The following is a 15,348-nucleotide window of genomic DNA, read 5'->3' on the forward strand; positions in this document are numbered from 1 at the left end:
AGCAAAAATAAACCTGGTTCGGTAACATATATACCTGACAATAGAGCCTGGATCAAAATGAGTAAGTAAGCTTTTATTTGTTAAACAGTCATGTTGCTTAACGACGAGGATGCATTCTCAGAAATGCATCATTCGGTGAGTTCATCATTTTGGAACATCATAGAGTATACTTACACAAACCAAGATGGTATAGCCTGTGACACCACCATCGTGTATATATGGTCCCTCATTGACCGAAAGGTAATTATGTGGCTCATGACTGTAATTCATCTTTACTCACAGTCTTCCAAGCTTCTATTCCTTCTTTCTGGCATTGAAAGCCCTGCTGCTTTTGGATAAAGTTCTTCCTGTTTCAAGTCTAAAATCTCATTCCACTTATTCTTTTTTCAAAAGACTCAAATGTTTGTATCTAAAACTTTTTATATTAAGTCTCTTTCAAAATCAAGATTCTGAATTATGTCTGAATTTAATATTAGCAAATTGTAAACGTGGTTACTAAAGTTATTTACACAAACGTGTGAATGCAGTTTAATCCTCCTTGTGTCTATCAGCATGTTTCAAAGGAGTGCTTGTAGTGAAATGTGGGAGGTGGGGATAATACGCATAAAGATGGCAGCTCATGATTCCCACTGATTTGTCTCAAATATTTCATCTAGCAGAAAAATATGTGAAATAAAGCATGTTAATTCATAGTTTACAACTGAGTAGTATTCATTTCATAGGCCTCTCTTTAATGTCATAAGTAACTGTCATCCCAGAGAGTCTTCACTTAGAGGTAAAGTATTTTCTTAGAATAAACTAATTAACAGTTAAAATCTGACTAATATGAAAGAGACCAATTTTTCATTTCCTTTAGCTATGAATAGAATGGCTTTCCATTATTATGTCGCTTTCAACTGTGAACTATTGGAAAGAAAATATCTTTAATATAGCTGACCTGAGAAAAGAATGAGCAAAAGAAATTAGATGATTCTTGAGGTTTCTCAAAAGGACTATTTCAGAAACTGTTTACTATTTATTTTAAAGCTTAACTTTTAAGTTCTCAAATGAAAACCAAAACTGAGAGGAAAACAAAATCCATGCTTTGTTGAAAAATGTCAACAAACGACATTTACGACTTTTGGAAAAACTTTTAGATTCTTGAAATTGAATGACTCTTTATTTTGAAAGACTATGAAAGACTTGAAAGACTACGAAAACTGACAATAAAAATTCATTCTTTCATTTGGAAATTCCAGAAACCCGTATTTTTTTTCAAATAAGATCATTTTAATTACAGAACTTTAAGAAGTGTGTATAAATTTAACCTGTAATGAAAAAATATTTATAGATAAATTGATTATCTTTCATTAGAATAAATTTTGTTAGTAGTTCTACATTTGTATCCAAGATCCCAAGATGTTAATTTAAAAAATTGTGAAAAGTGTTATGTTAAATTCCCTTAAACTTTTCAAGAAAAATATAACTAAGCTAATACTTTGGCCACTCCATGAATAACAAGGACCCACATATTTGAGATTTTATTTGAGTTTACATCATAGGCTCTTCCTACTAATATGGCTACCTGATATTGGTCCCATGACATTAAAAACTTGCAATTTGGTAACCTTCAAATGTGCTAATGATCCAGAATATTCTACTCACTTTGGCCACATTGAGCCATCTATTTCTACCCCATTGATCTTGATTCTGCCCTACTATATTCTAAATTTTTGAAGCAGTCACTTCCTGTGTGTTCAGAATTTTCCCCCTAGCTCTTTGGCTCTCTTTTTTGTCGTCCTCTTCTAGCTGCTTATCATCTTACCATTTTATTAATAGCCATGCTCTGCTAAGTATGAACCTAGGTCTTTTCTAATTCTAGATGGACCTCCTGGATCATACAATTCTTTCCAGTGGATTAAATTTCCTCCTACGTGCTGTATTTTCCTAATTTCTGTTTCCAGCACACGATACTTTCCTGAGTCTGGAGCCCAGATCCTTATGCCTGACTGAAACCTAAGCATATCTACTCTGGGACTCCAAAGGCAAATGTCTAAAATATCATCTCTATTATCCTATTTTCCCTGATTGCTGTCCCCTTCTGTTTCTTAGTAATATGAATTGATTCAAATGCAGCCAAAGCCACTAGTCTTGGTATCACTCTTGATAATTCTTTTCTTTAGGCCTAGTAACTCAACAATGTTTACCAAGTACTGTTAATTATAAATTATGGAGTTGTTTTGATAAGTACTGCCACTAGTATAGTCCATATTCTGTGCCTGTACACTCTTTTAGCAAAATGTAGTGGGAGAAAAATATGAAGTTACACTAGAAGTTCTTATTTTAATTTTATGCCTTCAAACATCAAGTGGACCCCTTAAACTGCAGAACAGACTTATGGGAAGTGGCTAGTCCACTCACTATACCACTGTCCTTCATGATTTTATACTTCCTCCTCTCCCCTCAACCCACATGAGCAGCTTTACGATTGTCACGCACCCAATTCCTTTGCCTCCCACTTCACTGAGAAAATTGAAGCCATGAGAATTTTTGTAGACTCTAATAACCACAACTATCCAATTACCAGAACGGGCAACTACATTCTCTGTGTTATAGCCTTTGATCTTACATGAAGTTTCCATGCTTTAATGAAAAAATGTCTCCACTTGTGCGGGAAAATCAATCTTCTTTTACCTACCTGAAGGCATTGCTTTAGGACTTCTCCCTTCTCTTTTCTACAATATCAAATTTCCACCCTACTGCATCTTTTTCTTAAGCACCCTGGCACCCAGGCTTCTCTGGATCACATTCTCCTGTCAGTTCCTGCCCAGGTTTTGGCTGTACTAGCAAACTTTTCAGGTGAGTTGCTTATACATCCTGCCTGCAATTCCTCTCCTCTCCTGCTCTCTCAAACCCAATAGACTTCATCACCCTACAGAGACTACATGCATCAAGGTCAACAATGAGCTCCACTTTGGAAAATAGAGTAGTCAATTTTCATTTCGCATGTTGTTTGAGCTAACGGCAGCACTTGATATAGCTGAGCACTCCGTCCTTCATCCACTTCACTTCGTCTGTGTTCACTCTAGCTCAGTCTCCTTTATGGCTTCTCTCTTTCTCCCAGCTCTTTAATTTTTTTCCTGAATTCTCTCTATATATGTATATTTTTCTAATACGTTAATATAAGACATTTTAACAAAATATTTTGTGACTATTTATCTGTATAATTATGTCAAAAGTGATATAGTCATTAACTGAATGAAAATCTGTCAAGGTTAATGAAGAATTAAAAAACTAAAAGAATTTCTCTGACTTTGTCATTGCCCTAAGTAACAAGCTAAACTTGTAATATTGTAATCATGCAATTATTCAAAAGTTGCTCCATTAACGCATCAAGGCATTCAGTCAAATATATAACATGGTTGAAATGTAGAACTATTTCCAGTATAACTGGACTGAATTGATAAATTAGAACTTGAATGCTTTGCTTTTTTTCAAATCAATGACTTTTTCCAAGCTTCTCCAACAATAAAATAGTGTTCTCAGAACACTCTATGAGTGAAAACTACATTTTAATTTTACCTAGTGATAACATGCTTTCTCTGGATGACACTGGACATCATTTACTGGTATTTATATACTTTCATTTGAATAATGTATTCCATCTTGACTTCCATATTTGAAGATAAATGGGAAACAGCTTTTCACTACTTCAAAATTTTTCAGTGATATGATCCATCCAGGAAAACCAGAAGTCAGTGTTTCTAAATGTTTTCGGCAATTCACTACTAAAATACTGGAACATACTCCATCTTGCAATTCCACGTTTGTCCGATTTAATGACAACTCCCCTTTGGTCAAGCACATATCCCATGTTGAAATGGTCATTAGGGAAACGTAGTAAAATATTTCAGTTATCTTGGCATAATCTCAGTTCTCTAGGCTAACATCTTTCTGGGAAAAATGTCCTGTTAAGACATTTGACTCGCTTTTCATATTCTTTCTTTGTAAGATCCACAACTCTTATACCTGCAGTCTCCAAATACATTTCAGATGATGTAGAAATCTAGTGCTTTCTGAGGTTTTGCAGCTCCTGCATAGGGCACTTTCACAGGAACACTTCAATGACTGGCTTCCTGGGAGTAAGTGATGAGTGATTCAACACACTGTTCCTCCCACACCTCAGAGGGGCAGGCCCAGCACCCACCCAGCACCCTCTGGACCAAGCTGGCTAGCCCACCTCCTACCTGCCCTTTAAAGGTAACTACTGACAGGAACCCTAGCTATCCCTGGTCTTTCAATGTTGAGGAGCCTTATGTCTCAGTCTTTTTCTTTCTCCTTTCCCTTGTTGATCTCAACAAGCCCCATATCTTTAACATATATGACAGACTCCTAAATTTATATCCTCTGCCAAGATGTCTCTAGAACTGTATACTCATATCAAACTGACTACTTGACATCTTTTCTAGAATGGTTAGTACACATTCACATTTGTCATATCCAAAACTAAACCTATTTTTTCCCCAAAACATATTCCCGATGTCACCTTTCCCATCTCAGTTGTCTACAATTTCTCAATTGCACAGGCAACTAGAGGCATCCTTGACTACTCTTTTTCATACCACTCACTAAATATATCAGAAATTCTTGTTGCCTCTAACTTCAAAATACATACATTATCTAATTGCTGTTTTCTACCTCTCTTGTCGTCACCACAAATCCATTCTAATCGGAGTTACTCTAATGGCTTCTGAACAGGTCTTCCTGCCACTACACCTGCCCGCTGACAGTTCTCTCTCAAAACAGCAGGCAGGGTGACTCTCCTAAATTATCAGTTTGAGTCGGCCACTCTTCCTCTGCTTAAAACTCTGCGATGATTCTCCTTTTCACTAAGACTAAAAGCCCAAGTCCATACGGTGGCCTATAGGCTTCATATTGTCCACCACAATCCCAAATCTCAGACCTGCTCTAGTCTCTGTCCTCCATTTGCTCACTCAGTTCCAGCCTCTCTTGTCCCCTTTGCTCTTTTTTAAACACTCTAGGCAAGCTCTCACAGCCTTGCTCTGGCTGTTTTCTTTTTTTTTTTTTTAATAGTGCTTGTGCCTTTCCAATAGAATATGTAATTTATCAATTACATATTGATAGGATGAAGAAAAGGATGGCAAACCTTCCCTTGTAGGTTACATGTAAGCTTTGGGTACTATTAGACCTATTTAATTAATGAGGCTGAAATTCTCTTACAGGTATCATGGAATGAGCACCTCATCTCTGTGAACAGTTGCCCCTAACTCTTCCTTCCCGACAAAAGAATTCTGTCCTGACGGCACCCACTGTCTCTCCATCTCCACCCGCCCTGTCCCCCCACTGCAGCTCTGCCTGGCTGCCTCTTTGCCAACTCCTGCAAAGAGTCTACTTCACGTTAGATAAGGATTCGAGGAGTCGTGTATTGTTTTTAAAAGGTAAAATTGAGGCAAAGGAGATAAAGTGGCAGAATTTCAGAGTTGAAAGGAAAGGAGGAGGGCTTAGCCCCAAGTGCAAGAGCGATTCTGTATTATCATACCCACAGGAAGGAGGAGAGCAGACGCAGTCCTAAAACTGCAGGAGGAAAAGGAGGTGATTCTGTGTCACGTTTGTTTCCGAGAGGGATGCAGATGAAAAGAGGAGCACAGGCGAAGCAGCCCAGCGTGCTGAGATGAAGGAAAGGTAAAGCAGGGTTTTTAAAAATGCTGCTATTGGACCACTGTCAAGGGGTTCTCCAAATACAACTAAAAACTTATAGCGTTTGAGCACAATTTTGGGTTGTCTCATTCGGCTTATTTCGTTTTTGTATTTTAAGTAATTTACCTTTTTGATATCTTAGATGTAGAGGGATTAGTTGATCTCATAATTTAGTTAATGGAAATTTATCACCAGTCCATACAGAACCCCACTCAGATTTTATTTATGTACTTATTTAACTTTTATTTTATTTATTTATTCTACTCAAAATGAATATAGCTGGAAATCCATCCTTTTATCACATATGTGCTTAAAAGAAGATGTGTTACGTAAAAGTCATTTTGTATGGCTGCTGCACAGCCAAAGGGTAGAATATGGTCACATAATCTCTGTCCCTCTGTATGTCATATATGTATACATAATACATATTATATATATTGTATATAACACATTACATGTGTTTTCTGTATTAGATTTGTATACCAATGTAATTTGATTGTATACCTTTGAATATCCTTATGAAATACGTAGTGATGCTTTGTATACACTTTATTTTAAGTAATATAAACTATATAGTTTCTCACACAATCTGTAGTAATGAATATTTATCAACAATCTAAGATAGTCTGATACTTTGTAATATTAAAAAAGAATAAATTATCAGAAAAATAATGTAAAAATGCCAGCCTTTTATTATTAGATATGATAAGGCATGAAAATACATTTTAGTGAATACAATAAAGCAAATATAGCATAAAGAAAAGAGAATTTTAAAATTGTGCATGCTCTTTATTGAACATGAAATTATAAATAAGATAACTCCCCATGTTGTATGCCTATACGGACACTTTGAATAGACATGTGTATCAGTTTCTTCTTTTCCTCCATTTTCTCATGTCTCTCATTAACTTTTGATTTGAATCTATTCTCCTTGTACTTTCATTTCTATGATGGGTTTTTATTTTCTTCAATTCCTTTCCTGAGTTTGACCAAAACTGGGGCACTTCTAGTTTGTCCATTTCTGTCCATAAGTTTTAAATTTCTTGTCCTAGAGTTTTCATTATCTGAAATGTTATGATTTGCAATGTATGTTTCCTTCTTGTGGTGGATTAGCATGGAGTCATTTGCTGTTTTCCATTCCTGTGCCTTTTTTTTTTTTTTAAGGAAGATTAGCCCTGAGCTAACTACTGCCAATCCTCCTCTTTTTGCTGAGGAAGACTGGCTCTGAGCTAACATCCATGCCCATCTTCCTCTACTTTATACATGGGACGCCTACCACAGCATGGCCTTTGCCAAGCGGTGCCATGTCTGCACCGGGATCCGAAACCACGAACCCCAGGCTGCCAAGAAGTGGAACATGGGAACTTAACCTCTGTGCCACCGGGCCGGCCCCAGCGTTCCTGTGCCTTTTTCGGGGACAGTCTCTCATGTGTAAGAGTGCCTCTTTTGGTCAGTACAGTGAAGTACAATTTCCTCATTGAACAGCTTTGCTGGTGGGAGGTGGGAGAATGCTTTGGCCTGTGTTCTGTCTGTTCCTTTTATGTTTCTTCAGGATGCTTACTTTTTCCCCATTAGTTCCTGCATTCCCTTCATGCTACATTGTAATTCTTTGTGTATTTATGTGATTATCCCCCAGAATCAATTCTTCTATCAGCTGCCACCTTCATTCTAGTGCACTTTCAAGCCCTTTCCTGGTACTACCAAGTCACACTGTCTTCATTTGACATTTGGTCCTGGATGTCTTTCTGGAGGTAAGTTTTCCTTTTGAATTTATTCTTCAACCCTAAGCCCCCATCTCCTTTTTTAAAACTGAGCCTCTTAAGCCTGCCCTTCCCCATCTGCCTTGTGGTGAGAGCAGGAGCTCTGTTGGAAGCTGGGGTGATTTCTCCACATACAGGTGATCTGAAGTCTTTGATATTCTTCTCCTAGAAACCTTGAAGTCATGCATCATGCATACTCTTGAATTTAGATATTTTGAGGGATGGATGCATAGAGAGAGTTTGATTTAAGCAACTACCATTAACTTCCAGAAATTATTTCAACACTATGTATGTCAATATTCAAAGATTTTAATGTAACAAATGAGCTTATTTCTTCTTAAATTATCCAATCTAGGCTTGATGGATGACAACATGACTCAGAGTGGATAACATACATCTGTCAAAGATTGAATGTTTGTGTAGCTCCTAAATTCCTATGCTGAAGCCCTAACCCCAGGGCGGGTGTATTCGGAGAGGGGGCTTCTAAGGAAGTAATTAAGGTTAAGTGATGTTGAGAAGGGTGGAGCCTTGATCTGGTAGGATTGGTGTACTGATGAGAAGAGGAGGCACAGCTCAGTCTCATTCTGTGCACAAGCGCCAAGCAAAGGGCCTGTGAGGACCCTGTAGGAAGGCATCCATCGTCCATCCACAAGTCAGGAAGAGAGTTATTACCAGGAAGCTAATTGACTGGAACATTGATCGAGGACTTCTAGTCTCCAGAACAGTGAGAAAATAAATTTCTGTTGTTTAGCCAATATCATTTTGTTATGGCAACCCTAGCAACTAAGACAATATCTAAGTTATATCTTTGTTTTAATAACACTTTTGAGAAACCATTCTCAAAGAGGTATTTTGGTATGAACAAAAGAAGAGATTTTAAACAAAGTTAAGCAAGATCAGGATATTTACTTTTAATTATTATCCAAATGAAAGCATGTGATGCCATATTTTCAATATTTATCTCCAATCACACATTACTTACTACTTCTAAAAATTTACTTGTAAAGGGATAGCTAAAAGTAAATGACAATTCAATGAAATAAGGGGTTTCCAAATCCAGAAATTTCCAATCCATGGATCTTCAGATAGAAATTAAATAGATTTTTATTCAAATCTGTAAGTTGTTAAGTAATGTCAAGATTATCACCTATCACATTAATAATTGTTGCTAAATTATAGAACATGTCATATAACATCAGTAGAAGCTGGAAACATTTCTTCCAGGTTTTATTTTTATTTTTCATTTCATCCCACAAAATTTTCTGCCACTGAAAAACATGTTGCATTTCTTCTTTTCATATGGTCTTAAAATTAATGGTAATTTCAGATATCAGAAAATAAGTAACTCTGGCTGCTGTATTACACTTTTTAAAAGTTGGGACCAAAATGGTTTCTTATCTAGCGGATCCACCTGAACTGCAGTATGATTTATAATGCTGAAAAACTGAAATCAATTACCTCTGGGTTGATCAGTTTATATAGTATAGATACAACATATTTATAAACTGCCATCATTTGACACTTATAATTCACACTGACAAATAAAAAAATATGTGAAGGTTATGAAGTTCACTGCACATTAAATCAATATTTAATTATATAATTTCTAAGTCAAAAATAAATTTCAACTATTGCAGGTTTCATAAATAATCCAATATCATTTGAAAAACAAATTCCTTCAAATTTAAAATACTCTACTTGTTACAATTTATGCATTCTTAGTTTAGTATGTGTGTATATATATGTATATATACATAAAACATACACACCATTGTACATATATACTTTTTTGAAGAAGAAGAAGAAGATTAGCCCTGAGTTAACATCTGCCACCAATCCTCCTCTTTTTTGCTGAGGAGGACTGGCCCTGAGCTACCATCCATGCCCATCTTTCTCTACTTTATATGTAGGACACCTGCCAGACATGGCCTGACAAGTGGTGCATAGGTCTGCACCTGGGATCTGAACTGGTGAAGCCTGGGCTGCTGAAGTAGAACGTGTGAACCTAACCACTGAGCAACCGGGCCAGCCCCCATATACACTTTTCCTTTGCCTATAATCCATTCCATGTCTCATATATATTTTCATGTCATCTTTTTAAGTGAATTTTCAATATGTTACTTTGAACACATTCTCAAGAGTCAGAAACAATTTAAAGTGGATTGTATCACAAAGGGTCAGATATTCTTCTAATTGTCAAAAGCTAGTGTTTGAGCAATAATGTTCCTTCCATTTCACTTCCTGCTGAATAATTGTTCTCTCAGAGTTGGATTGAGGCATCTTTATCAGTAATTTTATCCTTTTTGGTCTTTGGAAAAATATTGAAAGAAGTATATATGGGAAAATAATTTGAAATAGTCACATTTACACGTGAAAATGTATTAATTAATCCAAAATTAATTGTTTTTAAAAATCTGAAATTTGATATGATCAATGCCTTGAAGAAACATTTTTTAATGGAAGTAACTGTATTTTCAAAGAAATCTTTAACTAACACATTAAGGGAAGCATGGTTCCTGTACTTTACTCTGCAACGATTCTCTGTAAGCAGGGCAGCCTATCATAAAGCATACTGGAAAGCTTTCCATCTTTACATTTTCCTTAAAACATCTCTCCCTTTATCCTTGTTTGCCCAAGTGACATATTCACATATTGAGCTTGTAAATAGTTGATAATGGTATTTATTTCAAATCACCTTGCCTAAGTTATGTCTTAGGTGAGTGAGAATAATATATAAGTAAGAATAGCATCACTTAGTTTCTCTTTTTCAGCTTCTAGCCTCTTCAGAGTCCTTTATTAAGCCAATTTCCAAGTACAATTTTCTGCTATAGTTGCAATTTTCTTTTATATGCAGACTGGTAGACGGCACTGCTTTATAACTGCGGGAGGTGATTTTGAAATGTATAAAGATAGGTAGGTGAGGCTGTCTGGAAAAGTAACCAGAGAAAACTGTGCTACATTAGCACGGTTTAACGTGTCAGGACAAAGTGCCCTCTCTAAACCATTGTCTTCTCTCAGGTAGTGTAAAATATAAAAAAGATTTGAGAAAAATTCTCTGACAAAATTGAAGTTCTAATGGAGTCTCTAAGGTTTTCATGAGGAAAAATGTTCTAAATTTTCAGTATTTTTTCTACCATAAGCTAAATCTTTTCTTGATATGTTAAAGGAAGAGAAGCAGTTTATCACTAAGAACTTTTTTTTTTTAAAGAGTTGCCACAGGAGATGGGAGGGCTATTCTTTTTTTTTTTTCCCAAAGATTGGCACCTGAGCTAACAACTGTTGCCAATCATCTTTTGTTTGTTTGTTTTTCTGATTTTTCTCCCCAAGTCCTCCCAGTACACAGTTGTATATTTCAGTTGTGGGTCCTTGTAGTTGTGGCATGTGGGATGCCGCCTTGGCGTGGCCTGATGAGTGGTGCCGTGTCCGCTCCCAGGATCCAAACCACTGAAACCCCAGGCCATCAAAGCGGAGCGCACAGACTCAACCACTCAGTCACGGGGTCGGGCCTAAGAATTTTTAAAATATAATTTATATTGCTTTTAAACCAACATTATTAAGAAAAACATAAAAATAGAGGGAGGAAATAATTTTTCTCTTGCATTGTGTAGAAAAAGTATTTACGAAGCCCTTACTATTCTTGTAGGTAAAACTTTGGGCTTGATATATAGTAATATGTCTGTCACACTTCTTATGGAGTCTGCAGTCTATTGGGAGAAACATTTTAAGATTTACAGTAGCTTGGGACACTATAATGGAAGCACCTATAATATAGTGAATGGGCGCAGGAGAAGGATCGAGCATCACTCGATGAGAGCTGATCGGAGGATTATTTCAGTTCAATCATCACATCCTCAAAACCGCCTTCCTCACCCACTAGCTTACTTACAATTGCACACCACTTTAACTCATCCTTAGTAACGCTCCAAGGCATTGCTTTTATTTTAGTTTCTTTGTAGTCCTTGACAGGAGTTGAAATTACCATATTTATCCCTTTGTTAACTTGTTTATTGTCTCTCTTTATTAGATTTTAAGCTCCAGAGGGTAGTTCCATTGTTTATCTTGACAAAGACCTTCCTGGACCAAACTTTCGTCAGCCTCCTCTAAGACCTTTTTTCCCCTAGGCCTCATCTTTGGACCTTGTCTTCACCTGCCTCCTCCAGTTGTAACAAGAACTCTGCTAAGTCAGTTTAGCGAGAATTCCCCCACCTTGATATCTGATCACGCTGGCCTGCCTTCAGCAAGAATTTAAAGTCAGTTTGGCAAAAATCTCCATTCTCTCAATGTTTCCTCTTCGTAATTTTCCAATCTGCGACCCCCTCACTCTGCTCATTGACTGAAAATCCCCAACCCTCTTGCCGTATTTGGAGTTGAGCCCAATCTCTTTCCCCTGTTGCAATACACCTACTGCCACAGTCTTGAATAAAGTCTTTATCATTTTAACAAGTGTTAGAATAATTTTTTCTTTAACAATCTTGTCCATCGCTTTAGAGTCAGCATCTATAATAGTGCCTGGCATGTAGAAAGAAACAATGTGCATTTCCAGAAGGAATGAATGATTCCCTTGATTAATAGTGATGTTAAGTATACAAGAGAGGTAAAGTGTAATTCTTCCTGCCTTGTTATTCTTTCTCAGGCTTTCTTTAGCTATTTGGAGTCTTTTGTGGTTTCATATAAATTTTAGGAGTGTTTTATCTACTTCTGTAAAAAAATGCTGTTGGAATCTATAGTGATTGCATTGAATCTGTAGATGGCTTTCAGTAGTGTTGACATTTTAACAGTATTAATTCTTCCAAACCGTGAACATGGGATAGCTTTTCATTTATTTGTATCTTCTTTGATTTCTTTAAATGTTTTGTAGTTTTCAGCATAGAGATCTTTTATCTCCTTTGCTGTTAAGTGCCTTCAAGTCAGCTCCAATTCCTGGTGACCTTATGAATGAGTGATGTCTGCAGTGTCCTGTCCTCAACAGCCCTACTCAGCTTCTGTAGACTCAGGCCTATGGCTTCCTTTATGGATTCAACCCATCTCATATTTGGTCTTCCTCTTTTCCTGCTGCCTTCTACTTTTCCCAGCGTTATTATCTTTTCCGAAGAATCCTGCCTCCTCATGATGCGCCCAAAGTAGGACAACATCAGTTTGATCATTTTTGTCTCCAGCGATAGTTTAGGCTTAATTTGCTCTAGGACCCACTTGTCCATCTTTCTGGCAATCCAGGATATCTGTAGAGCTCTCTTCCAACACCATATTTCAAATGAATCAATTTTTTTCCTGTCAGCCTTCTTCACTGTCCAGCTTTTGCATTCACACATAATAATGGAGAATAGGAGGGTGTAGCTAACTTTGACCTTAGTCTCTGATTTCACTTCCCTGCCCTTGATGATCTTTCCTAAGTCTCTCTTTACTGCCTTTCCAAGTCTGTCTCCTCTTCGTTTCTCGGCTGCAGTCTCCATTTAAATTAATGATTGAATCATGGGAAACAAAATCTTCAACAATTCCAATGTCTTCATTTAGTCGTCTTCATTCAGTTGTCTTCTTTCACTTCCTTAGTTAAAATTATTTCTAAATATTTTATTGTTTTTGATGCTATTGCAAAGATTGTAAAGATCAATTTCTTTCTTATTTCAGAAATTTGTTTTTAGTATGCAGAGAAACACTACTGATTTTTGTTTGCTAATTTGGTGTCCTGCAGCTTTACTGAACTCATCGATTAGATTTAACAGTTTTTGGTTGAGTCTTTAGGATTTTCTACACATAAAATCATGTCGTCTGCAAATAGACACAATTTTACTTCTTTTTTTCTAATTCTGATACATTTTATTTCTTTTCCTTGCCTGATTGCTCCAGCTAGGACTTCTAGTGCCATGTTGAATAGGAGTGGCAAGATCCCACAGTTTTGTCTTGTTCCTGATCTTAGAGGAAAAGCTTTCATTCTTCCACCATTAAGTATGATGTTAGCCGTGGGCTTGTCATACATGGCCTTTATTATGTTGAGATATGTTCCTTCTATGGCTAATATCCTAAGAGTTTTTATCATGAATGGATACTGACTTTTGTTGAGTGCTCTTTCTGAGTCTATTGAGATGATCAGGATTCTTTTCTTTCATTCCATTAATGTGATTATGATTCTTTTCTTTCATTCTATTCACATTGATTTGCATATGTTGAACCATCCTTGTATCCCAGGGATAAATCCCTCTCGGTCATGAATGATCATTTTAATGTGCTGCTGAATTTGGTTTGCTACTATTTTCTTGAGAATTTTTGCATCTGTATTCATTAGGAATCTTGGCCTACAGATTTCTTTTCTGGTAGTGCCCTTTCCAGGCTTTGATATCAGGATAATGCTAGCCTCGTAAAATGAGTTTGGGAGTGTTCCCTCCTCTGTTTTTTGCAAGAGTTTGAGAAGGATTGCTGTTAATTCTTCTTTAAATGTGTGGTAAAATTCACCTATGAAGCCATCTGGTCCTGGGCTTTTCTTCACTGGGATATTTTTGATTACTGATTCAATCTCCCTCCTAGTGATTGGTCTATTCAGACTTTATATTTCTTCCTGAATTGGTCTTGGTAGTTTACATGTTTCCAAGAATTTTTACATTTCTTATAGGTTGTCCAGTTAGTTGGCATATTGTTGTTCATAGTAGCTTCTTATGCTCCTCCGTATCTCTGTGGTATCAGTTGCAATGCGTCCTTTTTGATTTATAATTTTGCTGATTTGTGTTCATTTTTCCTTGGCTGGTCTAACTAAAGGTTTGTCAATTTTGTTTATCTTTTCAAAGAACCAACTCTTAGTTTGGTTAATCTGTCTTATTATTTTCCTGCTATTTCATTTATTTCTGCCCTAATATTTATTAATTCCTTCTGATAACTTTGGGTTCAGTTGGTTCTTCTTTTTCTAGTTCCTTAAGGCATAGAGTTATATTATTTATTTGGGATCTTTCTTGCTTGTTAATGTAGGTATTCATTGCTATGAACTTTCCTCTTAGAACTGCTTTTGCTGCATTCCATAAGTTTTATTATGTTGTGTTTCCATTTTTGTTTCTCAAGATACTTTTTATTTACCCTCTAGTTTCTTGTTTGATCCATTGGTTGTTCAGGAGAGTGCTGTTTAGTTTCCATGTGTTTGTGAATTTTCTAGTTTTCTTCTTGTTGATTTTTAGTTTCATATCATTGTGGTCAGAGAAGATATTTGGTATGATTTCAGTCTTCTTGAATTTATACGATATGTTTTATGGCCTAATATATGGTCTATCCCTAGAACATATTCCATGTGCATCTGAGAAGAATATATGTTCTGTTGGTGCCAGATATAATATTCTGTATATATCTTTTAGGTCCATTTGTTTTATAGTGTTGTTCAAATCTGCTATTTCCTCATTGAATCCCTATGTGGATGATCTATCCATTGTTGGGAGTGTGGTATTAAAGTCCCTGACTATTATTGTATTGCTTTTTATTTCTCCTTTTAGCTCTGTTAGTGTTTTCTTTATGCGTTTAAGTGCTCTGATGTTGGGTGCATAAATATTTACAATTGTTGTATCTTCTTGATGTATCGAGTGCTTTATTATTATATAATGACCTTCTTTCTCTCTTTTTACCATTTTTACTTTAAAATCTATTTTGTCTGATTTTTAAGAATAGCTACCCATGGTTTTTTTGGTTTATCATTCCTTAAATATCTTTTCCCATCCCTTCACTCTCAGTCTGTGTGTGTCTTTAAGGCTAAAGTGAGTGTCTTATAGAGAGCACATCACTGGATGTTGTTTTTTAATCCATCCTTCCACTCCATGTCTTTTGACTGGAGGTTTTAATCCTTTTATGTCTAAGGTAATTATTGACGTGTAAGGACTTACTATTGCTATTTTGTTAATTGTGTTCTGATTGTTCTGTAGAT

General features: G+C 36.3%; 1 long non-coding RNA gene across 7 annotated transcripts in view; it reads left to right on the forward strand.

Annotated features, from left to right (window-relative positions):
• LOC123284567 (uncharacterized) overlaps window positions 1-15,348 on the forward strand; it is a 162,954-nt gene that overhangs the window by 114,271 nt on the left and 33,335 nt on the right. For all 7 annotated transcript variants that reach the window (XR_011501858.1, XR_011501854.1, XR_011501855.1 and 4 more), the window contains 4 exons: window positions 5,223-5,438; window positions 5,546-5,682; window positions 6,862-7,128; window positions 7,334-7,448. This is a non-coding gene — a long non-coding RNA (uncharacterized lncRNA). The remainder of the gene's footprint in view (window positions 1-5,222; window positions 5,439-5,545; window positions 5,683-6,861; window positions 7,129-7,333; window positions 7,449-15,348) is intronic.

The sequence above is a fragment of the Equus asinus genome, chromosome 3 (genome assembly GCF_041296235.1).
Source record: "Equus asinus isolate D_3611 breed Donkey chromosome 3, EquAss-T2T_v2, whole genome shotgun sequence".
NCBI lineage: Eukaryota > Metazoa > Chordata > Mammalia > Perissodactyla > Equidae > Equus > Equus asinus.